Source organism: Antedon bifida, chromosome 1, assembly GCF_963402885.1.
Source record: "Antedon bifida chromosome 1, ecAntBifi1.1, whole genome shotgun sequence".
Taxonomy (NCBI): domain Eukaryota; kingdom Metazoa; phylum Echinodermata; class Crinoidea; order Comatulida; family Antedonidae; genus Antedon; species Antedon bifida.
Genome location: NC_136226.1, coordinates 17,584,765 through 17,611,253, shown reverse-complemented (window position 1 = coordinate 17,611,253; position 26,489 = coordinate 17,584,765). Strand labels below are relative to the sequence as shown.

At 31.5% G+C, this 26,489-nt stretch overlaps 1 long non-coding RNA gene across 1 annotated transcript; it reads right to left on the bottom strand.

Annotated features, from left to right (window-relative positions):
* Positions 1-4,306: 4,306 nt before the first annotated feature.
* On the bottom strand, positions 4,307-21,489 carry LOC144841533 (uncharacterized). Its single transcript, XR_013612036.1, has 4 exons — positions 21,320-21,489; positions 5,609-5,821; positions 4,692-4,794; positions 4,307-4,656 (listed from the first exon to the last, which is right to left on the bottom strand). It is a non-coding gene; the product is annotated as an uncharacterized LOC144841533 (long non-coding RNA).
* Positions 21,490-26,489: the final 5,000 nt, after the last annotated feature.

The following is a 26,489-nucleotide window of genomic DNA, read 5'->3' as shown; positions in this document are numbered from 1 at the left end:
GTGACAGAAAATGTGTGTAGCCTCTTTCTTCTGATTTTAAATGCTGATATGCCCGTGTTAAATTACAGGTCTGCTAAAATATCTGATACACTATACAATTTGTATTCATAAAAATGTCAGTTATATATCACTAAAATAGAACCATACATACAAGTCGTCATTATTTAGGCATTTCTTAATAATATCCGTAATATAATAATATAAAACAAACTCCGAATAAATGAAATGATTTAATGTTTCGAACTTTTTATGTTCACCTTTCGAATAAAGTTCGATAAAATCGTAAAGGTTTGCCTCACTTTTTTCGGAGTTTTTTATATTGTTTTATCGTTATATATCAGGCTTATTAGTTGACCCTCTGGTATCCGTAACTGTATAAACTGTCTTGATAAATGCAGTCAATGAATGCGAACGCGATTTTCGCGCACGTTCTTTATTTACGTTAACCATTCAACACAACATTGCGCTCTAATTACGTTGGACAATCATGCTTTCTAAAAATGGGGAGTGGGAGATGGAGGGGGACGGAAGAGAGAGAGAGGGAGGGAGGAAGGAGGGGGAGAGAGAGAGGAGAGAGAGTAGGGGGAAGGAGTGGGGAGAGGCTTCTGTCCATATTTCGAAAGCCGCGAATGATCCATCGCTGAAATTCGTATAACAGTTAAAATCATACTATTTGATCTGTTAAAACAATAGTATCAAATAGTATGATTTTGTTAAATATGAAAGAAGAAGAATCACATTATATTGATTTACGTCACATTTAGCTGTCACCTAAATTATCTATGTTTATTCTCTAGGTTTTTACTCCCATTTGTATTCTTTCAATAAACCTCATTGTAGAAAATAAATAATTTCACTGCAACCTTTTCTGAAAACCGACATTGCCTTTGGTAGACCTTCTATTATAAATTCCATTCCATTACTCACAATTATTTTACAATAGTGGTTAAATTTAAAAAGATAATGTTAGGGCGAGAGTGTCGACTGAGAGATTAATTTGAAAGTACATTTAAAAAACCGCGGCATATTAATCATCGTTTAATTTTGTGATAATGATATCAATGCATTGGAATAATTGAATATAGTGACATATTATAGCCAATGGATGATTAGTGGTTTAAGGTAATTTGTATTTATCATCATAAAAATTGGTTGAAAATCGACACGTTAAGTTTTAAACAACCAACTATGCATCATTATTCGCAATGTTCGTAGAGAATAGTTGATTTTTAATTATATTTTCTTTTGTAGAATTAGGCATTGATATGTATGTAATCAATCTTATATCACATAATATTATATCTAAAAAATAATCATATTTTACATTTGAGAAACATGAAGCGTTGGAAGTGATCTTTTATCGAGTTGATAGATTGTCCGGTGATTTTTAAATGCAGTATGTCTTTTCTGGTTACAATAGGGCATCATTTCATCAATTTCAATTAAAATTACAATAAAATAGATGCTATATGTAACATCAGGAGCTAATGGAGGTAATGAAACGGATGCTATTCTCGCACGGTGTCATATCAGAGACAATAACCTGCGTGCCGATAAAATACGAAAGAAGAAAGGTTGTTAGGAGAAAAAAACCTGTACGTGTTGTATGTTGTCTCTATAAGATGTGATACGGTATGGATGTTTTCGTGATGTGAAGTTTAATATGGTTTAGGAAAGTGAACTGCATAATGTTCCAAACGTTTTATCCAAATATAAACAGGAGGAGAAAGCAACCTGTTGTATGTCACGGAGTAGGGTGGTGGTGTCCTTTCTCACGATATAAAATATTCTTTAAAATAGGTTGTAATTGGTTCACTATGACTAATATAAACGGAAATTTATTTGTAAATGATTGAACAATACCAAATTACTTGTATCTTAGAGTTAAATATTATACTGCATTGACTGGCATATTATATATTATAATGATGAATGGGGTTGCTTTATTATTTGTTGATAATTATATTCATCACAAAATGAATAAGCAACATGTTTTCAATATTTATATTATAATTTATATTTATTTGTGTTTGAAGCTTATATCTTACCCTGTTACCTACTGCCAATTTGCCAATTTTAAAGTTGAATCTATAATACAATTTTTTCTTAATGTGGGTTGGAATTTCATTGATGGCTTTAATTGCAAGAAAATGATAAACGTGTTAAACGATCTTTACTAATATTGAGTTAATGGGAGTCATTATTCATTATTATATTAAACGTTTTAAAGCAGATAATAGTTTGCATGCTTTAAATCAAATATTTTAAATATTTTAATAGAGTAATTCAAATATTATATAAAATGCAGTGTCGATTTAAATGTCATCACAGTTAAAATATACAGTCTTACAGAAATCCATTTATTTTAAATTAAGATTGTAATTGTAAATCGGAATAATTAGCATTCCGTGTGAAAAAGGATTTATTACTTTACAGCATGTTTTGCATATAATGTCTCAACAAATTTAGGGCCAGAATAGTACATCCATAAACTAGTTCAACTGTTCCTTTTATATCTATCCGATTTAAAGCGTGGTTCCCACTAAAGACGCAACGCAAGGACGTAGACGCAACGCAATGACGTAGACGCAGTGCAAGCGAGTTTGACCAATGACAAGCGACAATTCAAATAATCCATCATTTGCATGCAGCTAATGAATAACAAAGAAACGCATGTAGCATTCACAATCAGGGAATTGATAGACTTGGTTAAAAACATGAATTAAATTGTTTTGAATGTGTGTTATTAGTTTAAACTTTAAATGTTAACTTTAATCATTTAAAAACAGTCTTTTATTTTTGTCAGATTAAAGGCCCATTTACACTAGGACGATAACGATCGATGATAATAAACAAATATGCATTGTTCATACATAGAACAAAAGAAATCTAAAAAGTTTTTATTCTAAAACTATTTAGGAACCATCTATGCTTCCTTTGATGAAAATGATATTTTCACACGTCCAATCAAATGACGTCATGATTAGTAAGAGCAATAATATCGTAACACTACAACGATTTTTTTGTTTTATTGATCATGATACGTCATTTGATTGGACTTTTTAAAATATTATTTTTATCAATAAATGAGTATTCTATAATTCTAGAACGAAAACCTTTCTATTAATTAATTAAAATAATTCTTTTGTTTTATGTAAGAAAAATGCATGTTTATCTATTTATCGTCGATCGTTATGGTCCTAGTGTAAATGGGCCTTTACATTGCTCTAAATAACACATACACTTTGACGCGCGCACTTCAGACGTTGATAACAATGTTGAGTACTTTGTACGCGCGCGTTTAATCAATGATAATAATGTTAGTTTTTGTACGCTCAGTGTTCAATCACTGATAAAAATTATACAGTTTGTCTACGTGCGTCTTTATTAACTGATAATATTGATACAGTTTTTGTACACTCGCGTTCAGTAACTGATACTAAAGTTACGCAAGCGCTCGTCGTAGGATGATAATCGTATGGTTTGTGCGCCCTCGTCAACTGTGTCTGTTTTCATCGAGTGTTATTAGACTTCGCTTAAATTATTTCATGTGATAGGATAGTTACTAACATGGTTAATATAATAACTAACTTTATTAAATTATATATAATAACTTCACACGTCACATTGATAGAGCTGTCATAATGTAATATTTATGGTACAAATCAATGTGCGATTTCTGCAAAACACATCAACATGAGACTGTACAGATTGCTAGTGAAACAAACTTTTATTCAAAAAATAACAGAAACGTTGGTCATTTTATACGCTGGCAGAACAGAGCATTATAAATAGTGATTTATTTAACATTAATACATTGTTTTCAAGATATAAATATGAATATACAATTATTTCAGGTTTAAGGTGTTTTTAGCTTTATACTTTTACAGCCCATTTACCAATGAAACATCGTGGTACGTCCCTATTTAATAATAAAATCAATTTATAAAGATAAGAGTAATTGTTTTAAGGCAAATTTATGTCAAAAATAAATAAACAGGAATGGATTGTACTTTTCTCATAAGAAGGATTCAATACAACAGTATGATACTGTAAACACTTTTATTTTTGTTGAATTTTTTATTTTTATTCCCAATTCCCTTTAAAACAACTCAACTGATTTATTTAACTTTATATTGTTTATGAAAACATTATTATCAAGTTGCTGAAACGCAGTCGATACAGAGACTGGTCCGACGAACATTATATTTCGGTGCAGGCTACAGAGCACATGTGTGCACGGGCTGATCTTACTGGATGTCTGTTTAACATTAGTAGACATTTGTGATTAGTTCATTATTTTACTTAAATACACAGCGCGGTACGGTAATTATTCATTCATTCATACCCCGAACAAAATACATGATACATTTCGACTATGAAACCAACAAACATGTACTGCACTTTATCAGGTACTAGAATAGCGCCCTCGTTCACTAATGTCATTTAAACCAAAGAAAAGGACAGTCTTTGATAAAAACTATAATTAAACTTTCCATTTCTATTTATCAATAATAAGCAATATTTATCATTTATTATGATTATTATGCAAATAATGTATATTATTATGTTGTGAGGTTGATAGACAGTGGTGCTGGCCAAGGCCTGGAATGTTATAGGAAGGAATTGCGGTTTTCTTGGGCTCAAACGGATTTTTGGCCTTGAATGAAATGTGTTTATCGTAATATTTTAATACTATTTTTTCTATATAAAAAAAACCGCCCCTTCAATTCCTCCGCTGTTGTAAATCGATGATCTGTAAAATTGCTGCGAGAAGTCCCATATTATCTTCATCTGTGGAGCAGAATATAAATACAGTTGTTAGATAGTGGTTTGATATTCATGGTTTATCAGTTTAGTATAGCAAGTCGCATATTTATTATAACAGTAACCCCATTTTACAGTCAGATTGATAGTTAGGTTTAGCGTTTGTATTCTGTCAAATCAGCTGGTTGTCAGTTGGTTATGCTCAGTTAGTTCAGTTGGTTGATAGTCAGATAGTAAGTTAGTATTTAATAAGTTTAGCTAACCCGGTTCGGTAGCTAAAGGAAACGCTATTTGTTATCGTCCGGCAAAATCTGTAGACGGGATCTGCTATACTATAGGGGGAATAGAATAATTGACTGAGCCCTCTATAGGAATTAATAGTTTTGACTTCCTAGTTTGGAGAGGGCGCTGCACCATGCTGTGAATAAAGTAATTTACGAAAAGTAAAATGTCAAAATTAGCAGTTTTTAAAGTCCTCCCTCCCCCTTGACGTTACGCTAGACCTAGGTTAGGACTAGGCAGCCAAGCAACACGTACCTGCGCTTCGTTCAATTTTACCGCAGTCATATTTTGGACGGCGCCCTCAATATTCGTTGCCATGCGAAACAGATTTTTACTGGCTTACGAAAACGAAAACGTGTGTGTGACGAATATGTTTAATGTTTATCGAATAACATAAGCTAGTTTATTCCATTTGTAGGCCTACCATCACTTTCCGAAGGATTGAGCCAGTTTTATTAGGCTGCACATATATGGCAAAATTCTCCAAACCCAAGAAACATAGCATATAGGCCTACAATAAATACCAAGATAGTGTTAACATAATGTTTGGTATACATACCTTGTACTGTTTCTGTATGTGTCCTTCTTCTACGATCAAGTCCTATACCTCTTTCAGGATTGTGACAGCGAATATGCCATACATAACAAGAGCAATCTGCAGGCGGTCGACTTTTGCAGCTTGAAGGGCAAGAACAAGCATCCACATCGGGAGAATTAATTGAAAATAAGACTACGGATAGATATAGTAGGGCTAGCCGAACGCCTAACATATCTGAAACAAAAACGAGACTTATTAGGCCTATAAAAGATTTATAGATCTATTGTTTCTGTTACGAACACGATTATGTAAAATATTGCCATTCAATTCATTCAAAATACACTCGCCCCCAACTCCTAACCCACCTCTCACACTTAAAACCGTATCACCAGTTAAATAACAACAGAAACTGAAAAAAATCAATAACAAGAAAACAATAATATAAAACCATAAAAAACATAGGATAACAAATGTATAGTAAATAAACAATGACAATATTAATGGAGAAGGAGCAGCAAATTTAGAAAAGCACAGATATGTTGATAGTCAATGTATCCATGACAACGTAACAATAATTAATTTTCTGGTGTAAAAGCAAAATCGTGATTTCTGCAGGTGTGTTAGCTAAGCCTAATTAACTGTTCTTATGATTCATTTGATTAATTACTGTTAGTACTTTAATATACATACAAATATAATAATAATAACTATAAAAAAAATTAAAATACAATTGTATATACATTTTCGAAAAAAAACCATATATAAAAGCATGTGTAAATGATAATACCAGCATAAAGAATATAAATATGACAATACACATTTTAAAAAGGAATTTCATCCAACTCGGCCCTAAAACATCTCGGTCAAAGTCAAGTCGGCACTGCGTACAGCGCACACAATTCAATAATAGTGACATCAACTACTGAGTGGTAATAGCACTTTTGAGCAGTGGCAGATGTACACATTGGGTTATAACAACATATGGTTGTTATCATCAGTAGCTGCGGTGAAGTGTGTCAATACCTACATAGTGATAGTAGTTAGCAGCAGAAGTAGTAGCAGGTACATTATATAGTAGTAACGTATTTGCTACACCGTACAGAAAACCAGTTATCATCAGTAGCTGCAGTAAAGTGACTGTCAATACCTACATAGTGACAGTAGTTTCAGTAACTAAATTATAATATGGTAGTAGAGATGTATTTGCAACACCTTAAGCAGTTAGTTAGCAGTAGCTATACATAGTATACATATTGACAATTAAGCAGCATTATTAGCATTTACAATGATGTATAAGAGTAATTTGCCACCGTATGGATAAACAGTTATTTAGCAGAAGCTACAGTAAAGTGTCAGTATAACTACATATAGACAGTAAAGTATTACAGCAGCATGTGCAGTACGCTGGCAGTAGGCCTAGTAGTTGTAATGGTAAAATGGGTTAATGACAATGGTGCCAACAGTATCTAGAGGAATAACATAGTGCCATTAGTCATCATAGGCCTACCTACAGTATTGTATTTTCAATAACAATACATACGTATTAGCACTAGCTTTAGTGACAGTGAATGGAAGCCGATACCCTTGTTGTCGAAGTACTTTATGACTTAATTTGCTTTAATTTGAATTTGTGTGTATAACAAATTATAATATAGAACGGTACAATCGTTAATATTATTAGACAAGACACATTACATATGATACAGACATTTGTTCGAAACTTAATTAACTATTATTAAATGCTTTGAATGAAAAACCATCACATAATATCAACACTAGATAAAGATCACATGACCATGCAGGAGTGTGTACAACTTTCGCGTTGGGAAAACAAACGTGTTAATTTTGAAATATAAATATTATTATTATTATTATTATTATATATATTATTATAAATATATAAAATAAATTATTCCAAAGAAAACGCCCGCAGATATACTCGTCATCAGTTTTTATTTCATAATGCCTAAATGAAAGATTTATTGTTCATTGGCAGTTGACTTTTGTCTTAGAGATATGCAGCATCTGATCGTGGTAACTCTGGTAGTCCATACAAGTGTAAACACAGGAACTTGATGACGTAATACGCCAGACGATGTTTTTATATATACTTGACGCAGATCAAATCGTGACTATCATCACGAATGATCAATATTGAATTATAAATAATAGTGCAAATAAATTATCCCAAGTTTCTTGTCATTATTTGAGGCAATTACTATAGTGACCAATTCTAATCACGCTTTCTTTATAGTTCTATTGACTCCCAAGAAATACAATTTAACTTTACATTATTCTAAATCAGACGATCAACAACCACCATTGACTGACTTTTTGAGATTTGTCAAGACCTCATAAATCAAAATACGATTTACAGTTTTTTTTTTTGTTTTTTTTAAGTCAGCTGTATTCTTAGTAAAAGTCGTTTGTTTAAAAATCGTAATTTCCCCAGGCAATTTGTCTTTAAATTAAGCTACGCAATTCAAATTCCTAACATCTATTATTTTTCATGTGAACGTGTTTATTGATTGATGCAATTTTCAAATAAGTGTCTGACTAAAGTGTGATGTGCTTAAATGTGGTAGTGATATGCCGAAATATGCTACTGACATCATCATGCCCATATAGGCACACTACATTGTTTTTGTCACATAAAGTTTGAACTAGACAGTAACTTTTAGCCATTTTTCGAAACTTCCCCTGTACTAACAAGACAAGTCGTAATTTTTAACATTAAAAACACATAACTAAAATGTATACTATACTCTATCTAAATGTAAATAAGTACAGTTTTTTTTGGGCATGTCTCCCTCTATGTGTACATATACTGTAACTCACATAACAAAACAACTTTTCAAAAAGACAAAAAAAGGGGGCGGTAGGATGATTTCACACTTTGTTCAAGTCAAATTTCATTTGGTTTCACCAAAGGCTATATATAGTGGTGATAACATTTTTATAAATAAAAGTATTATTATAGATTCTGTCTGCTTGGATTGGATTGGTTATTGGTTTGGCTATTCAACTAGTGGAACCGATTTTGAATTAAAATGCTCTAAATAATACAGTATATAAATAAAATAGTCGCAGTAGGCTGGCAGTGTTGAAAGTAGGTACACATTACCCAATTTTGTACTACGGGAAAACTGAAGTAAGATATATATTTAAAAGGTTCATAGTAATAGTGGTGTTTTATTAGTTAATTCTCCACAAAAAAACATATTCACAATTTTTTTTTTTTTAGAATTCTTGCCCCACATAAATATTTGTTGAGTTAGAAACCAGTTAGTATTTCCCCTAATTCATTAAGTTAAAATGTAATAATTTCAACAGGACCCAAATAAATAACAAAGTGCATTTCTTTTTATGCAATTGTAATTATAGGGGAATTCCCGCAACTATCATAGCGTAAATAAATTTAATTAAAGATGTATTGTCCCTTAAAACACAAAAAAATGAAGGTCAAAATATTCTAAATTTAAAATGGCCATATCAAAGTAATATTAAAGTTATTCACTTTAAGTCGAAAATTCGAGCCAAAAGCAACAAGTTTACGTAATAACAGGTAAATTAGTTGATTACATTTCGTCTGGAAAATCGTCGTGAGCGAAAGTAAACAAAGATTTCAAACCACGAGTACGCATTATGCATATGCTAATTAGGATTGTTTACAACTCGTCACGGTTGAGAAGGTATTTTCACACAGATCGTGAGGAAGTTTTATGATTATGCATACAGAGTAGCCAAACAAGCGCGTTTCATTATGGGGTATGTTTTGATCGAAAACTTTGACTGGAAGTCAGAGTTATTTTTTTAACAAAAAAACGTCTGTATTTCAGTTAAATGATTTTTTTTTCGACAAATTTTTGGTGATAGTTAATAACTATTATGATATTTCAAACTGACCCACCTTTTTTCGAAATCTGTTTTTTTTTAATTTTTTGGAATTAGTCAAAGGGACAATACATCTTTAAATACATCTATTGATTACAGAAATATTTTTTCAAAATCCATTACATGATGTTATAAATAAGGATCCATCCAAGTGTTTTATTTGAGTTGATTTTACGATTGTTTAACCAATTTAAAATTGTATACGTAAAGTAGGGGTGGTCAGACATAATCACATATTTGAATCATGTGTACAAATATCAAACAAGTATAAATTAATGTAGTCGCTAAGTGACCGAATCATTGCTGGTCCCATTAGAGTACGCTAATAATTATACTTTAATTGGTACTTAATTGGACACATCAACGAAATTCACATAAAACATAATTATATTTTTCGAAGAACCATTTTAGTACCTTTTAGCATTCTAATTTTAAACTTAGAAAAGTGTCAAACAGTCAAGTACACTTAACATAACAATAAATCATAATTGAAATGTAGACACAGAAATTATAAACCACGAAACGGTAAACATAAGAGAATGTTTGTACCAGAGTGAAAGAAGACGCGCGCGCTGAGAGATTCGATTGCGAATACACCATTATTTTTCGACGACCAATATGCGTCATGTTATTTCATTTTGCGCGTGCGAAGATTTTGGAACGCGTGTCCTCGCTCCTCTTATATCCGCACATGTTTGATGGTTTCTGGGTCCCACGACAACGACCAATGACACATCGATTGGCCTGACCTAGGTTGATCGTTGTATACTCGGTCGTCGCACATCAAAAGCTCCCTAATATAATCTTGATAAAATTGTCTCAGAAGATGAATTGTTCATTAGCTCAATGTGAGTGCATTAACTTCTTATGTAAATTAGTATCTGCGTAGCGTGTTAGTCTTTGTTTTTTGACAAACATTTAGAATACAACCGTAATATAATGCTGCTTAGTATTGAAGCTTAGGTGGAATTCCTCCAAAATGGAATAATAATTTTATCTTATTTTTTACGTGTAATTGCTTTTGAATTAGTTGTAAATTGTTTTAAAACTCAGAAGTATAAACCCAATTTGAAAACAAAATAATATATTATAATAAAAGTTGCGAATCTTTAGATTGTTTGCTTTTGTCAAGAAAGTCATATGTGTCATGATATCACCATGGAGACATTTCCTCCATGATATTACCAAGTCACATTGGGGGTCGTCTGTTAGCGACAACCTCGTGTTTAAAATGGATCATATGCCAACATGGTGTCTACTTTATTCAGTTACTCATTGTTTACACAAAATATTAATACAAAAAGATACATCTAACTATATCATAGTGATCTAATATCTTCTCTAGGACATTCGGAATGATTTACAATGTCTCTTAAAACAGCATGTTTAAAAAATAACATACTGAATTAAACCTGATTTAAATCCGAATGCAAGAAAAGAAATAAATCATTCTGGATTTGCTCGTTTCATCAATACTCTTTTCTGGTTTCGTCAATTGAAAACACAACTTTTGAACACAACTCTTTGTTTTACAAATAACTATATAGGCCTACCCATATAAAATCTTACTACACTATACTTTACTGTTATTTCATTTGATATTCATTTTGATGCATTGTGAAAAAAACGAACGATGAATTATATACATACATATAAGCCCTGTCAAAAAACTGATCTCACACCGTATTGACATATTTTGAATCGATTTTCAGTAGTTAAATCCTTAAAATCAATGAATGAATTGTTTTTAAAAAAATACTATATGGTTGCAGAAATTTACTTTATAATAATAATGATAACTTTATTGACAAACTTTTTTTGATCTGTGGCAACACACTCATTAGTGGTGCAGTCAACTTAAACTACATACAAATAAACTTTACAATTCTGTAATTCGCAAAAAGCAAAAAAATCCAAAAAGAATTGTATAATAAGAGGTAAAGACATTTAATCTAAGAATAGTTTAGGAAGAAATATGTATTTATTATGATTTATTATTCGTTATTACTAGGAGGATTATGGTTTGTTACCACATAGAAACTATTCTGTTTATTTTATCTTAGTTTATCTATATATATATACCTATATATAAGCCTGAAAAATAAAACCCGTACATACATACATACATACATACATATATATGGGATCCTTCTCTTCTACGTCGTAGAACTGGAGTCGAAAACCTATTCAGCACCAAATAGCCTACTAAGGTGTTCATTAAGAATTTTCTTCGATTGTGTAATGGCTTTGGCTTGTCTGATTTCCATATTTAAAACACGAGAGAGTTTAATCCACGGATCACAATAGTACCGTCTTGTTGGAACAGCAAACAGTATCTTTTTTGTAATTGATGTATTCGGTCCTCTACAGATATGACCAACGTATCGGATATACTGACTACATACGCAGTCCCTCAAGAAGGATGTTCCAACAATTTCACATAATTATCCTCATCTGGTTGGCCAGCCTCATTCTTTGCCCTGTCAAACCCTCTCTTGACCATCTGTCTCAATATTTTATGCCAACACGATTCCAACTTCTAATCTTTATTTCATTCTCATTTGGAAACCATGCTTGTGTACCATATAAGAGCCTGGAACTTACGCGGCCTCTAAAACTTTCTTTCTTGTCTTCATATAGACATCATGATCTTTTAAAACTTCTTTTAATTCATGGAACTTTCCTACACACTAGATGTTCTATAGTCAGTGAAGCAGCCATCCTCTCTATTTGTGATTGTATTCCCCAAGTAAACAAAGTCTCTTACATTTTCAATATCCACTCCATTTATGTTCACTAAGGAACTTTTCTCTGCTAGATGTTGTTCACCAAACACTTGAGTCTTCGTCTTCTTCAGGGAAACATTCAACCCGTATCTTCTGCAAGTATCACAAATAATGGTCAAGATTTGCTGTGATTCTTTAACATTTTTTTAGAATAAAACAAGACCATCTGCATATAAGATCCACTTGATTATTTCCACTCCATTCTGCTTAGCTTCTTTTCTCTGTTCTCTGTTTGTATATTCATTTGGAATATTATAATGAAATCCAATACCCCATCCATCAGGAAATTCCTTATCGATTTCGAATGCAGAAATACAAGTTAAAAAGGCAAGGGGATTCCTGACCACCTTGTCTGCATCCGACTCTCACTTCAAAGAAAGATTTCCATCCCGTTGATGCATACTGTTTCTCCTTTTATGCTGACTTAGCTTCAGTCGCAAAATTCAGATTCTCTGCTAGGCACTTGTAATACTCATTTTTTAGTTCTCTCTGTTTCTTCTTAATCCTTTTCTGTAACTTCCTTATCTCGTTCTTATCACTGCACTTCCTTTGATCTTCTATCATCTTACACAGATCATCGTCTTCCCATGGCTCTTTTCTTTTCACAACTGTTTTCTTAGGACAGACCTCTTCAACACACTTACATACCTTTTCATTAATAAAATCATTCAGCTCATTATCATCTTCATGAGGTAGTTGATCAAAGGCATCTTCAAGTTTTGAAGTAAGTTTTTCCCTGACTTCTGGAACATCTTTAAGTGTAGCATAGTTTGTCCTATGTTTGTTAGATTTGTAGTGCCTTATTGTGCGTAGTACCTCACTTCGCCTTGATGTTGTTGGGAAGTTTATGATCATCACTTGGAGCCTATGATCTGTGTTGAATAATCTTGAAGGCCCAACATACACACGACAGCCTTTAACAAAGTGTCCAACCCATTTTGTGGTGCATATGTAGTCAATACGCTTCCACAGTCCTTTTCCTGCATGTCTCCATGTTTCTCTGTGTATTCGTTTGCTTGGTATCCAAGAATTCATTATTCTCATAGAGTTGAATAATACACAAAATCCACCGGAAGTGAATTGTCTCTCACACAACCGGTTTCTGGTTAAAATTACCCGCTATACTAAGTTATACTATTCATTTTGTTGGGGTTTTTTTGCGGAAGTGAATACTTTTATTAAAACTACCAAAATAGTTTATTTAAAGTTTGATTATCTACTTTTTAAAAAAAATCTTTTGAGGTAATATATTACTTTGAACAATTTCAAGGATTATCTCTAGATAATTCACCGCACCTTTTCACTAAACTTAAATTGAAATTCTATTTTGTCTGTTATCACTCGTTTAATACAAGATACATGTACTAAAACCTCAAATTATATTTATAATTGGATATGAATACATTTTATTTTGAAATTTCCCCTTTTAAAAAAATTTTTTTGCTAAAATTGTTTTGATCTACTTGGAGAGTGTAACCCTCAATAATTAGGTGATCATTTAGAATAAAATGATCACCTATTGTTATTGTATAAAATCTTTATTGTTTTTTTCTTTCTTTTTATTGTTTCTGTACACTATTTTGTGTAACAATTATCTCAAAAAGTTTAGTGTCAATGATTACAAAAATTTCAGAATATCTTTCAAATAATATAACTTAATCCTAATAAGCTTTCCAGCGTGATCACTCATCCGTGACGACATTTATACGCCATTTTGCGAAATCACATTATCAATCATATCTCCATAATTCATTATCACATATTAATGAAATTCACTACACGTAAACTTCAGATCAAGGGTAAAAATATTAGCAAATAAAAACGCACGCGCACGTAGGTTCATGCGCGTGATATCGCGCGTTAAAAATTTAAAACGCTCAAAATTAAGTTTTGATCAATTTAGAGCATGAATTAGGCCATTTGCGTGTTTCAAAAATTTACTGCGCAAAAATGCGTTTTTGCGCGCGCGATACTTAAAAAGCGTAAAAAATATGAATTTTTTTTACAAATCTTATTCTACTCACCATTCTTAGTACATTCACCAAATTTGAGTCAGTTCCGACTTAAAACAACGCTATACGAGCAGGTTAAAAATGACAAAATGCGCAAATTAATTGCATCAAAGTGCTGAAAATGGTGAAAAATAAGGCCTTTTTAAAATGAATATAAATCTTCAGAATGGCAGGTGACCCCTAATTTTTTTAACTTATTCGGGAAGCCATTGGGTTGTAGATACATATTCATGTACACATTAGACGTACAAAATGGTATGACGTCATCAAATGGCCACTTGAATTTAAAAATTAGTAATTTTTATCTTTTTGTGTGGGTTATCACATTCAGTAGAGCGCATCTCCGTTATTTGAGCCCGATTTTCGCAAAAATTTTAGAATGTGCTTGCTCAATTGATTATCTTTCTCATGGGTTGTAAACATTTTTATTTTGATGACGTCATCACGCGTAAAAACTTGAATAACCTAGGTCGTGTAATTTTAGCTACACCATACATTTGAATATCTAATAGCTCTTCAGAATTAAAGGTGACCTTGAAGATTATAACATATTATGAAAGCTGTTGAAATGTAGATATGAATTCATATAAAAATTAAGCCTATCGGATGTTGCGATGTTATAATATGGCCAGTTGAAGTTAAAACGTAGTTTTTAGATTTCTTTAGTCGAAGTTATACAAATTTCAATGAGCGCGCATTGCGCTTCTACGTATCAAATTCTCTTCCAATCTTTATATTTATTTGCTCAATTCATTATCTTTCGAAATTGTCATCTTCGAGTTTATTTTGATAATTCCATCATACCAACAAATTTGAACATGATGTGGGTCCCATAATTTTACCTATGCTACACTGTATATAGATATACAGTATATACTGTATATATTGTATATGACACATAATAGGTACAACTCAGCACTATAAGTGTATATGCATCATGTCATAGGATGGCGTACATCAGCTTTTTACGATCGTATGTTAACGTACGTGCATGTTTAAAAAATGTTAATTTCATTAAAATGATAAAAATGATCACCTATAATTCGTCAAAGTGACGAATTAAATTCTAGTTAAAATTTGAATTTGTTCCGACAGGATCGTTTTATTCATACGTAGGCCTAACGTTATTATAATTGTTTCGATAATATTTTACAAGAGAAATCTGTTAAGTATAAGTTAGTATAAATTGATATTAACTTATGTTTTTTTGTTATACATTGTCAATAAAAGTGAATGACAAGATTTCTTGATGAGAAAAAGAGAAACTCACATATATGCATATATAAGTACATTGCAAATCCTTCTACTGAAGATGTACGTGTCATTATACTATGCTTGGTTATCTTTGAGTGGGTTGATATGACGGCAGATTCACCAAATTACATGAAAAGTGTAAATTAATCTCCTAGAGCATTCGGGTGCTTACAGTAGAGAGTAGGCCCATGGGATTATCACATAATCATTTATATAGTGTTTGTTATTAGTGTGGTGTCGGCTCATTTTCTTGTAAGGAGTGACTGTTAAACTGTGCTACACTATAGGGTTTAGTTTATTGGTATTGCATTACTTTAACTAGGCAATAAAGTATGTTTAGGAACTAAGTTTCGAGAGCATAAAAACTGGTGATTTTAAGAATATTCCATAGCAAAATTATATCCATAATTATAAAATATACACAGTAATTATTTATTATCCGTCAATCTCTCTGAAATATATAAATAATATCATACCAACGCAATCGTACCAATACAATAGAAAAGAACTTCCTAACAATAGACCACATTACAGTTGATCAACAATTAATTAAAATGTCTCATGAATGGTATTGGTTCGTACACGTTGGTATTTGTTCGTGCACGTTGGTATTGTTTCGTACACTTTGGTATTGGTTCGTATATTTTGGTATTGGTTCATAATGTGCATTGATTAGTACACTTTGGTATTGATTGGTCCTTTTTTTGTTATCCTTTAAAATCGTACACTTTGGTATTGGTTCGTACACTTTGGTATTGGCTCGTATAGTTTGATTGGGTTAATATACTTTTGTTTAATTTGTAAACTTTGGTATTAGTTTGTACACTTAATTATGTTAAGTAATACATTTACTCCGATTAAAAATATCAAGAATATGTTTAATTACGCTAGCATGCAACATTGTTAGAAATGAATCGGCAATACTGTAAGTAATTACTTAAATAAATATATTTGTCTTATATCGTAGCCCACGAGATTTAAAAATATGAAAGACGCATTTCTAGGAACTACCAACTGAAAGGCAATAACTACTAATAGAACAAGAGCTTACACCAACTTTTTACCCATGGACTAAGGTATTCCACATGTAGTTCTAAATTATTGGAGCTTTTTTTCTCTTGGGCCATTCGGTCATTTTTTTCATTCACATCATACTCACATCATAAAAAATATTTCATGGTACTGAGAATACCGTTTGTCATCAAATCAATCAGTCCAACCAATTATTGACTCTTCAACTGTAACTGAAATGATATCCTGAGATTTATCGGAGGAAACTACTGTAGTTGGTGGGTTGGCTGAATGTGGATTAAAAACAGATAAATGATTGTCATGTATTTTGGAAACAACTGCTCTTTCTGTCATTGACAAATTACGCAACTTGCACGGATAACACCTTCTGACGTACTATGTTTTTTCTTTAATGCTGAAATTTCACGTTTGGTTACACGGTTGAGTTGAAAATAGAATGAGATCAACCATGTCTTCAACGCAACCAATGCCTAACAAATGATGAGTGAATTAAAAGTAACCTCCGAATAATGAGTTATTGGTATAATTAAGCCTAATAAAAACAGTGCAAACAAATATTTGTTTGCCATGTTTTCATCCGGTATATTTGTTAAAAGTCAATTTTTCTGGAAAATATGATATTAAAATGTATTTATATTGACTGATATAATGACATTATTAATTAATTATTCATTTTTGTCTATACCAGACATGATGTGTTGCCTTCGTTCCTCTGACATATCTGGTCCATAATTCTGCACCAAGACTTAGTCTTTGAAACTAACTTCTACTCAACATTCACCAACTAATTCATTTAAAATCTATTAATTAAAAAAACTTATCTGCACAGATAAATTCAGGATAAAATGTACCTTGATATTTATTTTCGAAATTGTCGTGTTTAAATACTAATATTGTTATTAAATAGTGGAGCTGTAGCTTGGTGGTTAATGTGCTTGCCTTCCAATCCCAATGTCCAGGGTTCAATCCTGACCTAGTGCCAAGGTTGTAACTCAATTCCACTCCCTATACCTCAAATGAGACTTAGTCTATAATATAAGTAAGTCTGTACTCGCTGTTGAATGTGTATGAAATAAAAATACAAACATGTGTTGTATGAATATGAGTAGTGTGTCGTTTTGCAGCCCGCACGTAAGCATTGAAAATGCTTACTGGACTGGACTCTAATCATTACATGTACGTTCGGTTGTATCTTAGGATTCCAGGCTAGTGATCTGGATTGGTTCTACTTTTAAATAATGACTAACTAGCGTGGAGACCCAATTAGCGAGAGAAATATAGAATACTCATGAAATATAATGTTTAACTGAAGAAGCATCAGCCGAGATTAGAATACTTTAAAAATCTAGCCTAGCTAAATCTAGCCAAATTAACATTTGGCTATTTGATACGTACACTTGGGTTTTAAGGCAAATATTAACTGTCGACTTAAATATACACGCTTGCCAGAGAGTGAAAAAGTCGCTCCAACCAAGACTAGTTTTTGTGTACAGTGGAGTCTGGGCCAAATGCTAAATGAATGGGAGCGGCAAACATTTGAGTGCTAGCTTTTTAAATGGCATAGCTTGCCGCATGCCATTGATTATGGGAAGATAGGACTTGGAAAAAAAGGTTTACTTTTGAACAGTAAATCAATCTCATGGAAATTCAACTTATCAGTACATTTTCATTATTATGTGTATTATTGTTGTTGTGTCGTTGGTTGTGTGATTACACGTAATGTTGGCAATTTTCTGTCTTTTTAACGTATTTTTTCCCCAGAATATAGTTTTGTCCTCAAACGTCTGTTACTCATTCATCTTCAATTACTAATCAAATATATTCTTTTTTCATTGCACTTTATAATGTCATCGACATTGCTATCTGTTGTGGGTGTCATATATGTTTTTTCGTACTACGAACTCAAAAGTGTGTTACTTAGGCCTATATTTGGAACGCCTGATATAATGTGTAATGATCACTGTAAAACACGTGATAAAAAGTGACCATAGATATGTACATGTGAATTTTAGCTAACAATGCATAATTACAAATTACTACCTAGAATCGAGGGCGGTATTTATAAACATCGTGGATGAAAACTATGTTGTTATCATTGTATCTTTATATTAAACTACTAACAGAAAAAATATATGTGGTGGTTTTAAAGAATCTGTTAATTCAATCTATAAAATAATATTCTCCGATCTAAACTTAGTCTTTATAGTTTGTACAGGGAGGTGAAAAAAACCTCCCTGGTTTGTAATTGTCGATTTTAGGCTATGGTTTCTTAAAAGGTATTTTTTCTAATTTTACAAAAGGTTTACTATAGGTGTTTGAGTCCGAAAGTCGTTTATAATACCTACTAATTAAACATTCTACATATCAGTATCCATTTCTATACGTTTACAATGTATTTCCTTGAATGTATAATCACTTTTTAATATACTGTACTTTCGATGCTGTTTTGTCTACTTTATACAGTACCGGTATGTCTATATATACTTTTTTTTCTCTCAAAAATCTCATAATAAAGGCATCATTGCTAATAATCTTAGACGATTGCCTTCATAATCGTTCAATTAAGACTAGATTACATTAAACATAATAATTCAATGTTTATTAGATGCGCCGCCTTTTGTTTACTTGTCTTGAGTTTATTTTCAGGATAAGTCATTAGGCACATCCACAAACATCGAACGAGATTAATACAAATAAAATTAACATTCATTTTCTGTTCGTCTTTCGTGATTGTGACCACAATTTATTTCCCTTCTTGAGTTTCTTTACATTACGTACTTATTAGTATTAGAACATTGTGGAAATAAATATTTATGATTGGAATAACAAATGGTATAAAATATACAAATAATACCGAGCGTTGTTGCTCATTGTAACAAGAATAAACGCGGATATAACGAAATTGCACTCGCATAATTATAACGAAATTGCACTCTTGATGACGTAAGGGTTCAATAAATCAGCTATTGAATAATGACCTACTACTACTGAGGTTTGTTATTTATTATTTACTTTTTAATAATGTATTACTATGATACACTCGTTGATAAAAAGATGACTATGTGTGTAGTTCTGAAAAGAACTGTTGTTGGTTCTCTCTCGATCATAAACTCATCATAACATAAATCATTTATCTTCCAATGAATCACTGGTTTATTCTTAAATCTTTTTGATTGTGATTATTTTGCTATCACATTGTATTCTTAAAATAGAGATCGTAGTGAAAAATGCACAATGCCCAACATTTTATCTAAAGTGTGTATGCGTGTACAGGTATATTATATTCAGCGAAAATCGTAACGCTTTTAAAGCAAACATGCTAAATGTCCTTTCGTGCTATAAGAAGAAACATCCTATGAATTTATAGGCTATACTAATTAATATATTACTACAAACATTTACAGCTAACAATGCGAAATTCAGGAATATTGTTAATACTGTAAATTTACCTTCAACCTGGGGTGGCTGTTTACCGGACGTGGATAATTCATTCAAAATCCTAATTATTAATTATAAATGGAATGAAAAGAAAATCTGTATTTTGAAATACATCCACATAATTAGTGAATTTTCTGTATTTTTAAATACATCCACATAATTAGTGAATTTTCTCTTATTTTAGTAACGTTTTTTAAAATGTTTCTTACAAAAGATACAATTCTCTTCATTTAACGATTGAACAATTCATGTTTGTTTTATAACACACCTCTTTTATTCAATTATACCACCTTCTTTGAATGACATTTCAAAGGCTAGGGCTTTCACTGGTGCTTGGATTTTGGCGTCGCCTAAAAATCTCAAAATGTTTACAGAATGCTGGTCGTGAAATAGAACCATTTAATAAAACTTTACCGAGTAACAATATCATTGGATACAAAATTACTGCGCAATAAAGCCATTGAATAAAAACATTACCGTGCAATAGTATACAAATAATGAACGGTTCACGACATTCAGCAATAAAATGCTATCTATTCATTATATTAGAAACAATTCTGAATTATAAGTAAGTAAGTAAAATTATGTCGATAATATAAAGAAAGCTCCAGCTGATTGTCGAGGGACAAATCAATTAGTGTTTCTGTATTTTACTATTAATAAATAATCAGGGAGCGATGTCGTATTAGTTATCGATATTATACATAGTACATAAACAACGTTAAAAACAAAATAAATAAATGAAATGACAAAATTAACCTAGTGTATGCCTAATTTCAAAGCAATTATCTATTTAACTGTTCTAATCTGTCGAGTGATAGTTTGGGAAAAATCCCGTTTTGTTCCCCGGAATCACTTCTTCATTAATAGATAGATAGATAGATAAAAGACAGATAAACTTGATATACAACTACAGATGTTATAGGCCTGTGTATTTTATACTATTGTTTTTTCTCAGTGTCTTAGATATTTGTTATCTCATATCACTACGAAGAAATGACTAACTATAATCAGACTGATTTTAAATTAACTGTAGGCCAATACAAATCAGCAGTCTAGTGACAACAAAAATCATTAGAAAAGGTTTATAAAATAAATGTAAAACATGTTATGTAAGATAAACAGGCATCTTATATACTTGATGCGATGATGACTATGGTTTGACGAGTTTAGGTTAATTTTTCTAGCCTCATAATGTAAGTCAAGACTAATGGCACGGCGCTAGCCGATTGACTAAACCTAGCATAGTACATTCCTACAAAATAGTTTTTTATTTAAAAGAAAAAACATTGTTAAGATGTTTATAATACACTTACCTAGGCCCTGTTTTTATGAATAGTCCTAATACGGATTTTGTTGAATATCCGCCTAGCTTAGACACGTGTTCTCGTCTCTGTCGGGTAAGTATTACAATATCAATCAACAGTACGCTGCCCAGTATGATATGCACTACAGACACTATTAATATTTTGTTCCAACGTGCATACTCCAGAGTAATGATTAAAGCCAACAATTCTCGCACAGCGTTTATATAATCTTGGACAAACCAAGACGACACGGAGCATGCGTGATTAAGTTTTTATCAAGATTAATGACGTAAACAACGTCTTATAATAATGTTGATAGATGTTTAATGAATAATAGAACTTTAATAGATAATTATAGTTTGACTTGCTCATCCCTTTTTCACTCAATAAACAACAATCCTCTCCTCCACACTATTCAATCTCCACTCTAACACCCCACATCTTATTCTACCCCACTACATTTTTTCTACCCACAATCATCATCCATTTTTTGCTTATCATTCTTTCTTTCATTAATGTTTGTAAAACAAATCATGAGAAAGAAATGATTATGTACAGCACATTAATTATTACCTTTCTTAATTTAGCCATGACAACACTGAGATTAATGTTGCGTTTGAAACATTTTACCCTGAGACAAAGAGGGAAAAAATATATGAATAAGTGCAATGTTATTTGCATGGCGTCGTCATTTGTTTCACTGGTGCGATTTTGTTTCACTCTAGCCAATAATAATAATAATATGCCCATGGTGTCATAGAAAAAATAATCAGTCTATTTGAAACATTAATAATATTGAATTAAGATTAAGTCGGTATTTAAATTAACCTCCAGGTTACTAATTAATATTAGTTTGTTTCACATCTGGGAGTAAAGAAAATGTATTTTTATACGCTTTGTGGTATTTTTGTAAAGCGGTGCTTAGTGAAGAAAGATTTCTAATAACGATACATTAATTATTGCATTTATTCTTTCCATTAAGGATAATCATTCTATTTTATCAAATTTCTACCATTATTGTTTTAATTTTATTTTTTCTCTTTCGATACTATTGTTTGATAATTGTTCCCGGGAATTTCATCTATGATTTTAAATGAACTTATTATCGTTACTAACGATTATTATATAATTGTGTAATAGATTTGAAAATTAAGTGACAGATTTGGTAAAAATATATAACCATAATAAACATTTATATTGAGTATCTATAACATATACGTACAAAAATATAATCCAATTTAATGTTATTGTAACACATTCAGAGTAGTCTATTTATTATGCTTTAATACTGTACTATAATTATACAGACGATAAAGAACGACGATAAATATTTCACTGGAAAATTATTACTTTTATGTTGAACCAAAAAAAAATACATTCATAATTGATATAAATACCTTTAGTGACGTTGTACAAATTGTGTATGTGTTCTTGTTTTTTTTTTTGGTTCAACATAAAAGTAATAATTTTCCAGTTAATTATATTCGGAACCAGATGAATTCATTTAATACTGATAAATATTAACATTTTTCTTACAGAATACAAATGACATCGAAAAAGTGTGTTCCTAGAATGATCGATTAACTATTTATGCTGTCTTTGATGAACATTATTGTTTTAAACAAATCAAATGACGTCATGATCAATAAGAACAATACAATTATTGTTGTATCGTCACTACAATTGCTTTTACAAATAATGATGTCATCTCATCTGACTGAATTCTGAGATAGGCGGACACAATTCAAAACATTTTGTGAAAATAACCGTCTCGAATACCTACGCCGGCTATCTCAGATATTCTGGGAATTGTAGCTTTGATAAGATTATATTCGAACTCTACGGTATTGTTTTTTAGCACGACAAAATTGATTGATCGCAATCATTCAAGTTCAACTAAGGACTAGGACTCAAAGCCACTTCCGGATTTGCGCCCTCTCGCGAGATTCAAGTAATTAAAAATAATTATTTGAAGCCTGCAAGTTTCAATTACTAACATTAAATAATATACAAATAATGAATGTTTATGAGTGTAATGGTACACATAATGGCATGAGTGAATGATGAACGAAGCCGAGTTGATATTTAACCTTTCATCACCAAATTCCATTAGTTGTACCATTACACGAATATAAAACATTCATTATTTGTTTTATATAACATCTAAATAGATTCCTGTTATTTGAATCAAATAAAATGTAGGCCTAGCCTAAGGCCTGCATTTGACAAATGATTCACATTGATTAAAACAGTAACATTTGGTTTTTAATAATATATTAACTATTATATTTATATGGATTTTATCAACACTCCTACTGTAGTGTTAATTATGTCAATAAACGACCAAACAATCCTAGGCCTAGCAAGGCTATAACGCCTAGGCCTAGCCTAATACTAACACTAGCTAGGCTGAAAGGCAGATACCAAATACGAAACTTCGACAGGCAACTGGAACTAATTATGTTTTTCCGATCTAAAGCTAATTTAAATTCTTTTTTGATCTTATTTGGTACATATATATCTCTCCAAAAATGTACTTCCATCGCGTAAACAGTCATAACATTCAAATCGCGGCGAAAGTACAAAATATGTGGCGCTGTTGTATTTCAAAAGCAATAGTATAAAAAAAAATTCCAAACACGAAAAGAAATTTGTTTTCGTACACGAAAAAAGGTACTATTAAACGATCGTTTAACAGAGTGTACTATTGTACGCCATGTGACCCACAATCGTCCAATTAAATGCCAGGAATTTATTTAGGTGTTATATAATACATGCACTCACACTCAATCCTCATTCATTGTAGATTGCGGCCGTTATCGCATCGTTGTAATTCACACGAATGACTTTCTTAAGTTACGCATCACCGTTGTGTTACTGACATTTGGGACACAGGAGAGGAAATAGGTGAATTGCCTGATTTCAGAATACGAACTAATTCCACGCTTTCTCAACCCAGTTACATTTTGTGGGAAATAAAAGCATATTGTTTGTATTTATAAGACACATCCGCATTAGTACGCCCTGTCGCTGTCTGTACGTTCATGCATACATTAGCATGTATGTATTTTCCCATTTTGGTGGTAAAATGCTTACGGTTGAACACGTATCTTGTAACACGTTAGTCACATATTCAGCTTATATGAACACCATACTCACGTTTTAACACAAAGTAAAACAGGTCACTACCATTGGTCACTACAATTCGTAACTTGAATAATATAGCAAAATAACGGGGAAAACATGACGATAATTGTTGAAAACGTTGTTTACAATGCTTAATAACTTGAGGTTGACAAAATCTATGCCACTGAATAAAGAAGGCAGATGTTTGGTTGTAACATCGCGTCAAGTAGGTGGACCTTTTCACCCAAACTTCAAGAACAAGAATTTGTTGGTCAAGATATTAAAGTAATTACTCATTCATTTGTTGGAGAAATGATTGAGATTATTTGGTGAGATGGCATATAACTTTTACCTGTTTCATTTTTTTTTCAATCTTTCTATAATAAGATATATATTTTATCAATTTTTATACTGTTTCATTAACCCCCCAAACAAATTATTTCCAATAATGAATCGTAGTAGTTGTCATGTTACTTTCCACCACATAACATTACATTAAAATGTCACAACAGTAAGAGCAGTTTTCTGTTTGGGCTCATGCCTATTACTTGCTCCTGGCAAGATGAATTGTAAAATGTACTTTTATGAACTTTTGCCGAATAAATATTATTATTATTATTACAACAAATCACATTCTGTTGTTCTGTGCAATACATTCTGACGGAAATTGTACACCATAGATGACAGATGGAAAGGAAGAGAAAACATGATTTTGAGAAGGGACACAGAGCCGGAAATAGAAACATGATTATTATGTAAACTGTCGATCTAATCTAGGTTCGAGGCCTTTCACAATGTAGTTGTGCATAATATTATACATAATAAACTGAAGTTGCATTAACAGTGGTAAAAGTTCATATAGCCCTTTCATTTATAATTCATTCATAAAATGATCTTCAAAGTCAGTTTAGGCGATAATGCTAGCACATTATGTTCTGATCTAGGGATGAATTACATTGATTATTATAAAAGAATAACGTAATGCTATGTTATCTCACAAGACTCCATTTGGTTGCAAAGATTTTGTGTGTGTAAAAATATTTGACAATGTTTGATTTTAAGTAGTAATAGACCACGACACGCTCATTTATTAAAAAAAATAATGAATTACAATATAGTAGCTGATTTTCTATATGAAATGACAGGATTCAATTTCAATGAATTATGGAATAATAATATTTTCTATTAGTTGTCTTGTTTATAATATGATTCACTAAATCATTTTTCACTTTTCGCTTTACTTTGATGTTATCATCAATAACTTCTGTATGAGGCAAAAACGTGAAAGGAGCAACAACTCTAGACTAATTCATCAATTTTGCTCGAATAACCTAGAAAAGAAAGCGTAAATTCTCCTAAATTATGCTTCAAACATTTACTATATTATTATTGTTCACACAATGTTTTAGGCTTTCTGATTTTCAGTAGACAAGTTGCGTGAACTGTCTATTTCAATTAACCTGCTTTTAAATAACCTTTAATAATGAAATCTCATAGTTTTAGTTTTAATCAAATTCAAGCCTTCAGATGTACAAATCAGCTTGGGAAATTTACAACATCAAATTACTAGCTTTTGGGTACATATCTTAATAAATGGCAATATGGTAATATGAATTTTATATACTATCATAACTGAATATCTTTAAACTCTATAAAAACAACATGTAGACCTATTTGAAAATTACAACTTATAAGAACAATTGCAATTAAGATTAATATTTAAAATGAGAACAATTTTCAAAATTACAATATCATAAGATTGTTTAACGATGTAGATAGTTTGTAGACTTTTATTACCGTTTTGACATTTATACTTTCTATTTCTGAATGTACGTACATTTTTCTTATTACGCAGGTTTCTTTTCTTTAAATAAATCAGTATAATAATAACAAACAAATTAGAAATCCAATGATAGTTTCAGAATTATTTTGGTTATTATTGTTGATTAAACAATTTTCCGAGTAAGCCCTTGTATAATCATCAAAGTATAATGGAGAATGATTGAAAATGTTCATCTGGTTTGTAGTAATAAGTTATTTGAAATGTTCTTTT